The sequence below is a fragment of the Ranitomeya variabilis genome, chromosome 1 (genome assembly GCF_051348905.1).
Source record: "Ranitomeya variabilis isolate aRanVar5 chromosome 1, aRanVar5.hap1, whole genome shotgun sequence".
In the NCBI taxonomy this organism is placed as follows: Eukaryota; Metazoa; Chordata; class Amphibia; order Anura; family Dendrobatidae; genus Ranitomeya; species Ranitomeya variabilis.
Genome location: NC_135232.1, coordinates 487,078,354 through 487,090,743, shown reverse-complemented (window position 1 = coordinate 487,090,743; position 12,390 = coordinate 487,078,354).

Here is a 12,390-nt window from a genome sequence, read left to right as displayed (position 1 = left end):
GGGACTGGGTTGGGTAGTGGGACTAGGTTGGGTAATGGGGCTGGCGTGGGATTTGTGGCTGGGTTTGGTAATGGTGCTGGTGTGGGGATTGGGGCTGGGTTTGGTAATGTGGCTGGTGTGGGGATTGGGGCTGGGTTTGGTAATGGGGCTGGTGTGGGTATTGGGGCTGGGTTTGGTAATGGGGGGTATGGTGTGGAAATGGGGCCTGGGGTGGGGCATGGTGTGGAAATGGGGCCTGGGGTGGGATTGTACTGGATGTGTGGGTAGATTCTGTTTCATTAAGGGCCTTCATTAGAGCATTATAGCAGGTATTCATTACCCGCATCTGTTGCTGAAGAGAAAGCTTCTCCATGCTCCTGAGCATGGATTGAAAAAAAAGATTGGCCGGAGACTGACTTACATCTGAATGCAGCCTATCCAAGCGACTGCTGGTTTCATGGCTTGTTTCACTGATGCGTGATTGCACCATGTTGAAACCAGCAGTCACTTGCTCTCCCAAAATTTTGAAAGAGCTTTGGAAGGATGCATTCAGATGTAAGAACTCAGGAGCATAGCTCTTTTCCTGACCCCTCTGTCGCTGCCGCCACGAACCTAATGGTGGTCTCAAGGTGGCAGGATCAGAGGGGTGGGGTAAAGGAAACGCTATCTGTTCAGCATCAGATGCGAGCAATGAAGGCTGCAATAATGCTCCACTGCTTGGGGCAGATGAGGAGGAGGGGACAGAGGGGTCAGTGGTGTGGGGCCTACCGACGTGGCCCTCAGTGGCGGACTCAGGAGGGATCGCTCCAGAGGGTGCAGAGGAAGATGCAGGCGCACGGTGGCTGGAGAAGGTGCTGTGAAAGAAAAAAATAAAGAAATTAATATATTGATATGAAAAAGCCCTGACTGAAACCAAACTAAGTTAGACAGGTTAACATGGTTATTAGTGGACTGTAGAATACTTACACTCTACTCAGCATGGTTCGCCTCAGGAAGGAGAGGGCCTGGCCGTGTTTATATTTGCTCCTCTTCCTTCCTGCTGAGCCACTCGGGGCCTGCATCTCCTCGTTAAATTCCCTCTTAAAGCGATCCCTCAGTGACCGCCACCGCTTCCTAACCTTTCCACCTGTGAAGACAAGAATGAAAAGAAAAAAAAAATTGGTAAATGCAATACATTACAGTCAGCTCAAAACATCACTGAAAAGTGAATACTTACATAGTTTGCTCTGCTGCTGTGGATGAAGGTCCTCCCACCTTGGAAAGATGTTATGACACACTTCGTCCCAGAGCCGGCGGGTGACACTAGTATCGGAATGTTTGCGGTCAGCCATGTTCCACAGCGGCTCCCGCTCGCGAACCTCCTCGATGAGACTGTCTATGTCTATATCGTCATCATCGAACTCCTCTGCGGGAGCACGCTGTGAAGCCTGTGCAAAAAAAGAAGAAGAAAAACAAACAAATTAGTACACTGAAACACTAAAGTACCAATAGAATCCCCCTCCCAACAAAAAAAACTCACTGATGGCCGACCGCGGCGACGATTACGCCGACTCTGGGAGCGTCTGGGAGAACCTTCAGCGGCAGCAGCAGGAGCAGCAGCAGCAGCAGGAGACTGAAATAAAGGAAACAAATTCTCAGTAATGTAGGCATATATTTTCTGTGTTTAGTTATGTATGAAAATCTGTTTTGTGTATGGTGCAGTGTGATGTGCGAAGCAACTGTTTCACCACTACTTACACTTGGTTCCTCCTCCACTTGCATCTCTCCACCCGTCTCGCCCCCTTCTGACAGCTCCTCATCTGATTCAGCTTCCTGTTGAAACATAATTTATGCATGTAGTGATCAACAATAATGTAAATTAAAAAAACTAAAAAAAAAACCATTTTTTGTGTTAACTTACCGATACACGCTGTTGCTGTGGAGGAGGGCTGTCAGAAGAGGACATTGTTGATGTTGCAAGCCGCAGCTGTGGTCCTGGTGTCTCTGTAAGTTAAAAAGACACTTGCAATCTGCTCTACACATTGAAGTAGCAGATTTGGGGTCTTCAAAACTTACTTTTCTAGATTTGTGGCTGTGGTCCTGGTGGGCTGGCCTGGTGGGCTGGTCCTGGTATGGAACACAGGCGGCTGCTATGGACCTGGGGTCTCTGTAAGTTAAAAAGACACTTGCAATCTGCTCTACACATTGAAGTAGCAGATTTGGGGTCTTTAAAACTTACTTTTCTAGATTTGTGGCTGTGGTCCTGGTGGGCTGGCCTGGTGGGCTGGTCCTGGTATGGAACACAGGCGGCTGCTATGGACCTGGGGTCTCTGTAAGTTAAAAAGACACTTGCAATCTGCTCTACACATTGAAGTAGCAGATTTGGGGTCTTTAAAACTTACTTTTCTAGATTTGTGGCTGTGGTCCTGGTGGGCTGGCCTGGTGGGCTGGTCCTGGTATGGAACACAGGCGGCTGCTATGGACCTGGGGTCTCTGTAAGTTAAAAAGACACTTGCAATCTGCTCTACACATTGAAGTAACAGATTTGGGGTCTTCAAAACTTACTTTTCTAGATTTGTGGCTGTGGTCCTGGTGGGCTGGCCTGGTGGGCTGGTCCTGGTATGGAACACAGGCGGCTGCTATGGACCTGGGGTCTCTGTAAGTTAAAAAGACACTTGCAATCTGCTCTACACATTGAAGTAGCAGATTTGGGGTCTTCAAAACTTTTCTAGATTTGTGGCTGTGGTCCTGGTGGGCTGGCCTGGTGGGCTGGTCCTGGTATGGAACACAGGCGGCTGCTATGGACCTGGTCCCTGGTGTATCTATAATAAGTATAATGGATTTATAGTTAGACCACCCCCTGAACTAGGTAATGTTTTAATAAACACCCTGCTAAAATGTTGTGAGAAAAGTTCATTAAATGTGAACACCAAAAACTGGTGCACGTTATACCATTCATTTCCATGTTCCCAAAAAAATATTTTTAAATGTGAACCCACCATGTAAACATATATTTACCACATTTTATTTTCAAAAATCACCTCCCCCCAAAAACCTTTAAGTGTAACCTTTATTAAAAAAAGAGCCCTCAACCAACTCTGTATTGCATGTGTAACCATTGGTACATACACCAGTTTTAAATTTTCCTTTCTGAAATGATACTACGGACATTTTTTTAACAAACATTTTATTATTTTCTTTTTTTTTTCTCTCTTTTTTTTTTTCTTATCACAATTAGGAGCAGAAATGCTCTTTATTTTAAATACAAGTACATCAACTGCGAATGGTTTCAACAGTAATAATAAAATCAACACTTTGAAATAGAAAAAAAAATAAAAATAACACGCTCACACGTTCAAACCACAAGCTGCAGACCACTATACTTTGCAAAAATACATCCGATTAAAAAAAAAAACAAAACACATTTAAACCACATGCTGCACAGACCACTATACTTAGTAAATACATCAGGAAAAGGCAATCAACCAATTAAAGCATGGACAAATGCACATGCAATCAACAAGATGCGCACTAACATGCTTGGTATGTGTCCACGTTCAGGATTGCATCAGGATTTGGTCAGGATTTTCCATCAGTATTTGTAATCCAAAACCAGAATTGTAACAATTAGGAAAAGTATAATAAAAAATACATGCACCACTTCGGCATTTTACACCCACTCCTGGTTTTGGCTTACAAATACTGATAAAAAATCCTGACCAAATCCTGATGCAATCCTGAACGTGGACACATACCCTCCCACATGAACAGGCATAAGATTGGCAAAGGCATAATAAGGTGCAGGCACATGAAGACATACTTACAAAAGCACACAGCCGTACAAAAATACACACACACACACGCACATAAGCTTTATGCAAATACACATATGTACAACAAAGGCAGAAAGGTGAACCCAATCAAAAGACGCATACGCACACACACGTAAAAAAGGCTGACAGTCCTCCGGCTGGAGCTGCAGGTCTTCACAGTGGCTGGCATCAGGGTGGATCTGGACTCTAGCATGGCACTGGCTGGTGCAGGACGATGGCAGGCCTCAGGTTCTCTTCAGGTTTTAAGCTCTTGCTGTAGTCAGTACCTCATACACACACAAATGCACAGGCACACAGATGCACACAAAAATTGCAATACTCACACTGGCTCTATGGTGGCTGGAGTCTTGTGGCTGGAGTCCTGTGGCTGGCTCCTGTGTCAGGCTGGGGTCTTGTGGCTGGGGTCCTGTGGCTGGCTGGGGTCTTGCTGGCAGTCTCTTCTCCTATCTGGGTCTTGCTGGCATATGTGGGGTTGAGGGCCCAGGCCAGGTTTATATAGATTTGGGGGTGTCTGGCCAATTGGCAACAAAATCCTTCTGAGCATGCTCAGTGTAAAAAAAACGTATTGCAGCGCTGCATTGCGTCGTACGACGTGTCCCGACGCATCCGTCGCTCATAGGCTTCCATTGTAGCCAACGACGCATGCCGAAGGATGCGTCGCGACACGATTTTTAGGCGGAGACAAAAAACGTTACAATCAACGTTTTTTGCCGACAACGTGTCGCCAAATTTCGACGCATACGTATTGCGACGGACACGACGTATGCCAATCCGTCGCAATCCGTCGCCAATACAAGTCTATGGGGAAAAAACGCATCCTGCAAAAACTTTTGCTGGATGCGTTTTTTATGAAAAAAGACGATTTGAGACATAATGCAGTTAACGCTAGTGTGAAAGTAGCCTAAGGCTTTTAGTTGAAACATGTTGGTTGTTCATCCCAGGTTGTGGTGACTAGGATCCTTGACTTTTATTCGGTACAGTAGTGCATTAAAAAAGTTTTTTTTCACATTTTCTTTTGCAAAAAAAGATAACTTTCCTTCTTGATTTCATCGCTGGAGGTTTCTTCCCCCACCTTTTTCTATTTCGCCGATGTCCAAGACTGAGACGGCTCCGACCGATGTTACTTCATCCGGCAAGGTACTGCAACAGATGCTGAGCTGACATTTTTCCCTCTAATGTATTAAAAAAAACTCCTTACCTACACTTGCAAGGTAAGGAAAGAAAGCTCCTTGCTTGACAATCTTTTTGGCAAATGTGTTTAAAATTTGGGAAAGTCTCACTCGCCTCTATGATCCGGTGCTGCCTTATCTGATGGCTAGTTCTTCCTGGACCAGTCTCTATGTTCAAGTGTCTGCTTATTAATTGAATATAATCTCATCTCATGTTTTTAGCAGTTATTCATGTGAACAAGGAAGGTATAGGCTGAGTCACACATAACGATATCGTTAACGATATCGTTGCAACGTCACGCTTTTGGTGACGTAAGCAACGATCCCGCTAACGATCTCGTTATGTGTGACAGCGACCAACGATCAGGCCCCTGCTGGGAGATCGTTGGTCGATGGGAATGATCAGGACCTTTTTTTGGTCGCTGATCACCCGCTGTCATCGCTGGATCGGCGTGTGTGACGCCGATCCAGCGATGTGTTCACTTGTAACCAGGGTAAATATCGGGTTACTAAGTGCAGGGCCGCACTTAGTAACCCGATATTTACCCTGGTTACCATTGTAAAAGTTAAAAAAAAAAACACTACATACTCACATTCTGATGTCTGTCACGTCCCCCGGCGTCCACAGGGTTGACTGTGTCAGCTCCGGCCGTAAAGCAGAGCACAGCGGTGACGTCACCGCTATGCTCTGCTTTACGGCCGGTGCTGAGACATTCAGTGCAGGGAAGCTCTCGGCAGCAGCGCGTAAATTACCAGCGCTCCTGCCGAAAGCAGTTTTAACCCTGTGGACGCCGGGGGACGTGACAGACATCAGAATGTGAGTATGTACTGTTTTTTTTTTAAACTTTTACAATGGTAACCAGGGTAAATATTGGGTTACTAAGCACAGCCCTGCACTTAGTAACCCGATGTTTACCCTGGTTACCCGGGCGCTGCAGGGGGACTTCGGCATAGTTGAAGACAGTTTCAACGATGCCGAAGTCGTTCCCCTGATCGTTGGTCTCTGGAGAGAGCTGTCTGTGTGACAGCCCCCAGCGACCACACAACGACTTACCAACGATCACGGCCAGGTCGTATCGCTGGTCGTGATCGTTGGTAAGTCGTTTAGTGTAACGGTACCTTTAGAGTACAGAGCCAGCTATATTAATTAATACTCATAGATTCCTATTCATTTGACAATTTGGAACCAAGGATGTTGAAAGTGACGGTGATACACCAACAATAGCTGTCAACTGAATGCCGACATGTCTGGCAACTAACTATTCTTCTGGACCATCTATTTATGAGACTCCTGAAGGGAGAAGATACAACTGGTGGGTGGGTTATGTTCCCAGAGACTTCCCCTTGAAAAAGCAAACATATTGAAAGGCGAAACGCGTCGGGGGTCTCTGCTGGTAGGATCCGACCCGGTGTACACTGCCCTATTATTCAATATTGGTAAGCGCCTCTTTCTACTGGTATTTCAGGCTGTGGGACGTTTTCCACCCACTGGTTAATCCCTACAATTGATTTCGGGCTGCTTTTCCCTTCTTGGCATTATGCAGGTTATACAGTTATATGAAAAAGTTTGGGCACCCCTATTAATCTTAAGCTTAATGTTTTATAAAATTGTTTTTTTTGCAACAGCTATTTCAGTTTCATATATCTAATAACTGTTGGACACAGTAATGTTTGAAATGAGGTTTATTGTACTAACAGAAAATGTGCAATCTGCATTCAAACAAAATTTGACAGGTGCATAAGTATGGGCACCTCACCAGAAAAGTGACATTAATATTTAGTAGATCCTCCTTTTGCAAAAATAACAGCCTCTAGTCGCTTCCTGTAGCTTTTAATGAGTTCCTGGATCCTGGACGAAGGTATTTTTGACCGTTCCTCTTTACAAAACAATTCCAGTTCAGTTAAGTTTGATGATCGCCGAGCATGGACAGCCCTCTTCAAATGATCCCACAGATGTTCAATGATATTCAGGTCTGGGAACTGGGATGGCCATTCCAGAACAGTGTAATTGTTCCTCTGCATGAATGCCTGAGTAGATTTGGAGCAGTGTTTTGGATCATTGTCTTGCTGAAAGATCCATCCCCTGCGTAACTTCAACTTTGTCACTGATTCATGAACATTATTGTCAAGAATCTGCTGATACTGAGAGGAATCCATGCGTCCCTCAATTTTAACAAGATTCCCGGTGCCGGCATTGGCCACACAGCTCCAGAGCATGATGGAACCTCCACCAAATTTTACTGTGGGTAGCAAGTGTTTTTCTTGGAATGCTGTGTTTTTTTGCCGCCATGCATAACGCCTTTTTGTATGACCAAACAACTCAATCTTGGTTTCATCAGTCCACAGGACCTTCTTCCAAAAAGAAATTGGCTTCTCCAAATGTGCTTTTGCATACCTCAGCCGACTCTGTTTGTGGCGTTCTTGCAGAAACGGCTTCTTTCGCATCACTCTCCCATACAGCTTCTCCTTGTGCAAAGTGCGTTGTATAGTTGACCGATGCACAGTGACACCATCTGCAGCAAGTTGATGCTGTAGCTCTCTGGAGGTGGTCTGAGGATTGTCCTTGACTGATCTCACCATTCTTCTTCTCTGCCTTTCTGATGTTTTTCTTGGCCTGCCACTTCTGGCCTTAACAAGAACTATACCTGTGTTCTTCCATTTCCTTACTATGTTCCTCACAGTGGAAATTAACAGGTTAAATCTCTTAGACAGCTTTTTGTATCCTTCCCCTGAACAACTATATTGAATAATCTTTGTTTTCAGATCATTTGACAGCTGTTTTGAGGAGCCCATGATGCCACTCTTCAGAGGAGATTCAAACAGGAGAACAACTTGCAATGGCCACTTTAAGTAGCTTTTCTCATTATTGCATACACCTGGCTATGACGTTCAAAGCTCAATGAGGTTACAAAACAAAAAAAAACTGCTTTAGTAAGTCAGTAAAAAATAGGTAGGAGTATTTAAAACAAGAAAATGATAAGGGTGCCCATACTTATGCACCTGTCAAATTTTGTTTGAATGCAGATTGCACATTTTCTGTTAGTACAATAACCCTCATTTCAAGGCAGAAACATTACTGTGTCCAACAGTTATTAGATATATGAAACTGAAATAGCTGTTGCAAAAAAAAACAATTTTTATAAAACATTAAGCTTAAGATTAATAGGGGTGCCCAAACTTTTTCATATAACTGTATGCAGTTCACACCGGGGAAAACTCACTCTTTTAACCATCCTTTTGCACCTTATTGTATATTGACTTGTTATGCACTTTATGCTTGTAAACTTAATAAAATTTACTATTTTCTATTACCTCTATTGCTCCGTTGGTACTCCTTTTCTAGTACTTTGCATGGAGTTGGTCTTCTGTTCTGGCTGTGGGTATTGCTGCACTATACAGGTCCTTCTCAAAAAATTAGCATATAGTGTTAAATTTCATTATTTACCATAATGTAATGATTACAATTAAACTTTCATATATTATAGATTCATTATCCCCCAACTGAAATTTGTCAGGTCTTTTATTGTTTTAATACTGATGATTTTGGCATACAACTCCTGATAACCCAAAAAACCTGTCTCAATAAATTAGCATATCAAGAAAAGGTTCTCTAAACGACCTATTACCCTAATCTTATGAATCAACTAATTAACTCTAAACACATGCAAAAGATACCTGAGGCTTTTAAAAACTCCCTGCCTGGTTCATTACTCAAAACCCCCATCATGGGTAAGACTAGCGACCTGACAGATGTCAAGAAGGCCATCATTGACACCCTCAAGCAAGAGGGTAAGACCCAGAAAGAAATTTCTCAACAAATAGGCTGTTCCCAGAGTGCTGTATCAAGCCACCTCAATGGTAAGTCTGTTGGAAGGAAACAATGTGGCAGAAAACGCTGTACATTGAGAAGAGGTGACCGGACCCTGAGGAAGATTGTGGAGAATGACTGATTCCAGACCTTGGGGAACCTGAGGAAGCAGTGGACTGAGTCTGGTGTGGAAACATCCAGAGCCACCGTGCACAGGCGTGTGCAGGAAATGGGCTACAGGTGCCGCATTCCCCAGGTAAAGCCACTTTTGAACCATAAACAGCGGCAGAAGCGCCTGACCTGGGCTACAGAGAAGCAGCACTGGACTGTTGCTAAGTGGTCCCAAGTACTTTTTTCTGATGAAAGCAAATTTTGCATGTCATTCGGAAATCAAGGTGTCAGAGTCTGGAGGAAGACTGGGGAGAAGGAAATGCCAAAATGCCTGAAGTCCAGTGTCAAGTACCCACAGTCAGTGATGGTGTGGGGTGCCATGTCAGCTGCTGGTGTTGGTCCACTGTGTTTCATCAAGGGCAGGGTCAATGCAGCTAGCTATCAGGAGATTTTGGAGCACTTCATGCTTCCATCGGCTGAAATGCTTTATGGAGATGAAGATTTCATTTTTCAGCACGACCTGGCACCTGCTCACAGTGCCAAAACCACTGGTAAATGGTTTACTGACCATGGTATTACTGTGCTCAATTGGCCTGCCAACTCTCCTGACCTGAACCCCATAAAGAATCTGTGGGGTATTGTGAAGAGAAAGTTGAGAGACGCAAGACCCAACACTCTGGATGAGCTTAAGGCCGCTATTGAAGCATCATGGGCCTCCATAACATCTCAGCAGTGTCACAGGCTGATTGCCTCCATGCCACGCCGCATTGAAGCAGTCATTTCTGCCAAAGGATTCCCGACCAAGTATTGAGTGCATAACTGAACATTATTATTTGATGGTTTTTTTGTTTGTTATTAAAAAACACTTTTATTTGATTGGCCGGGTGAAATATGCTAATTTATTGAGACAGGTTTTTTGGGTTATCAGGAGTTGTATGCCAAAATCATCAGTATTAAAACAATAAAAGACCTGACAAATTTCAGTTGGTGGATAATGAATCTATAATATATGAAAGTTTAATTGTAATCATTACATTATGGTAAATAATGAAATTTAACACTATATGCTAATTTTTTGAGAAGGACCTGTATAGTGCTCTAATTTTCCCTCGGTCTTAATATGTTGCCTGGTTCTGTTATCACTAATTAATACTTAGATTCCTATTCATTTGATAGTTTGGAACCAAGGATGTTGGAAGTGAAGGTGATACACCTTCATTAGCTGTCAACTGAATGCCGACATGTCTGGCAACTAACTATTCTTCTGGACCATCTATTTATGAGACTCCTGAAGGGAGCAGATACAACTGGTGGGTGGGTTATGTTCCCAGAGACAAAGCTTGATGGTTAATATTGGTGGAGAAAGGTTGAACTTGATGGACTATTTTTTTTTTCAAATCTACTTAAAATTCTATGAGTTATCCTTCATTCCAACATCACCTTTTCAGAGAAATTGGGTAGCCTACAGACAAGCAAGGATGATGTTGTTCCAATGTGCATCAGCGCCTTATACCTTGAAGTACGCAAGCCTATGTCCAAATAAAATTGCAATCCTTTGTGTAATGACATTCTTATGCATAGACAAATCCATCTGTAAACGTGGCAGAACAGACTTGTACACCTTCTCTTCAGTCTTGTTATGTTAAGTCATTCTACATATTGTGACTGATGCATCCCATAAACGAAAAGCTGGATTCAAAGATTCAGAAAATCTTCATCAAAAAGCATGCAAATGCTTCATTCCAGATCTCACATCAAAGAAAGACCGCACTCTTGATTCAGTCGCGGGGAAAACCCCAACCCACCTTTTTCTGGAGGCTTTGTTAGATGAGTGGCTCTACTCTCTCCTGTTGTGGAAGGCCCAGTACTCTTTTAATGCGCCATGATACAAGTTGTCCATCCAAGATGACTTAACTTCCTAATTTCCGCTGAATAGATGCATATGTGATTCCAATCCACCATCCTTGTCCTGCCTGGAGAACATCCACTTCCCAACAGTGAAGAGAAGTAGGTGTCGCTCCTCAGAATCTGCATGAGTTTATCAAACCTTGGTGGGTGGCTAGAATTACATTTCCCTAACCATGCACAGTCTACTGTGATTAGTAGGGTTGAGCGACTTTTACTTTTTGGGGGTCGAGTCGGGTTTTGCGAGTCGAGTGAAGTCGGACGATTATCGCGAGAAGTCGGGGATCGACCGAAACATGAAACCTAATGCAAGTCAATGGGGAAGCATAGTCGGCAGTGAGTGGAGGCCAGGAAAACACCTACAGTGCCCATTTTAATGGCAAAAACATCCACTCTTGTTACTGAAGCTTGTCAATCTTAATTTACTTTATAATAATAGATAGGCATTGGAAATTGGGGGTCATTTGGCTAAAGTTGTGGGGGGTAGGGCTGGTTCAAGTTTTTAGTGGGCCCAGGAAACGTGGACTATGTCACGGCGGTGGAGCAGTGAGAGGTAAGTATGTCAAGTTTGCAAGTGCTGTGATCCTGAGCAAGCAGGGGGGCCCACTCATTGGCACTGGCACAGGGCCCCTCAAAGTACAGCAGTGTGTTTGCACGGCGGGGGCGCCTCCCACCGGCAGCGACACTTTTGCGTACTCTGAGGGGCCCTGTGCCAGTGATGTCGCCAACGAGTATGCCCCCCCACCTGATGAAGGAACCTGCACTTTCATCTGCACCTTCCTCTTTGTCCCTGTGTAAGGTGGTATAGCATGCGAGAAGGGGAACCTTACTTTCAGCAGGGTCAGATTCTGGCTGTGTAGAGTGCAAGGGGAAGGTAGTGGTCTGGGTCAATGTACCAGCAGACTCATCTAGCAGTGGCTGGGCAATGGGCAGGATGAGGAGGAAACACAGATATAGGGCCAAAGAATAAAGTAGGCTAAATGCAGTTCAAAATTGGTAACAGGACTAACCAGGTGGCATTGCTTTGTTCAGTAGAGGACAACTGTAATGAGAGGCTGACACAGTTAGTAGGCCCAAGTAATAAAGTGGGCCAAATGAAGTTCATAATTGGTAACAGGAGTAAACAGGCGGCACTGCTTTGTTCAGTGGAGGAGAACACCAAGGAGCGGCAGACACCGTTACTAGGCCCCAACCAAAGTAGTAGGCCAACTGCAGTGTGACATTAAAAAATACTTAACGAGAGCCTGAAGGTTGAAGCTCAGACAAGGAAACCTGGAGGAGAACACCAAGGAGCGGCAGACACCGTTACTAGGCCCCAACCAAAGTAGTAGGCCAACTGCAGTGTGACATTAAAAAATACTTAACGAGAGCCTGAAGGTTGAAGCTCAGACAAGGAAACCTGGAGGAGAACACCAAGGAGGAGGAGAACACCAAGGAGCGGCAGACACCGTTACTAGGCCCCAACCAAAGTAGTAGGGCAACTGCAGTGTGACATTAAAAAATACTTAATGAGAGCCTGAAGGTTGAAGCTCAGACAAGGAAACCTGGAGGAGAACACCAAGGAGCGGCAGACACCATTACTAGGCCCCAACCAAAGTAGTAGGGC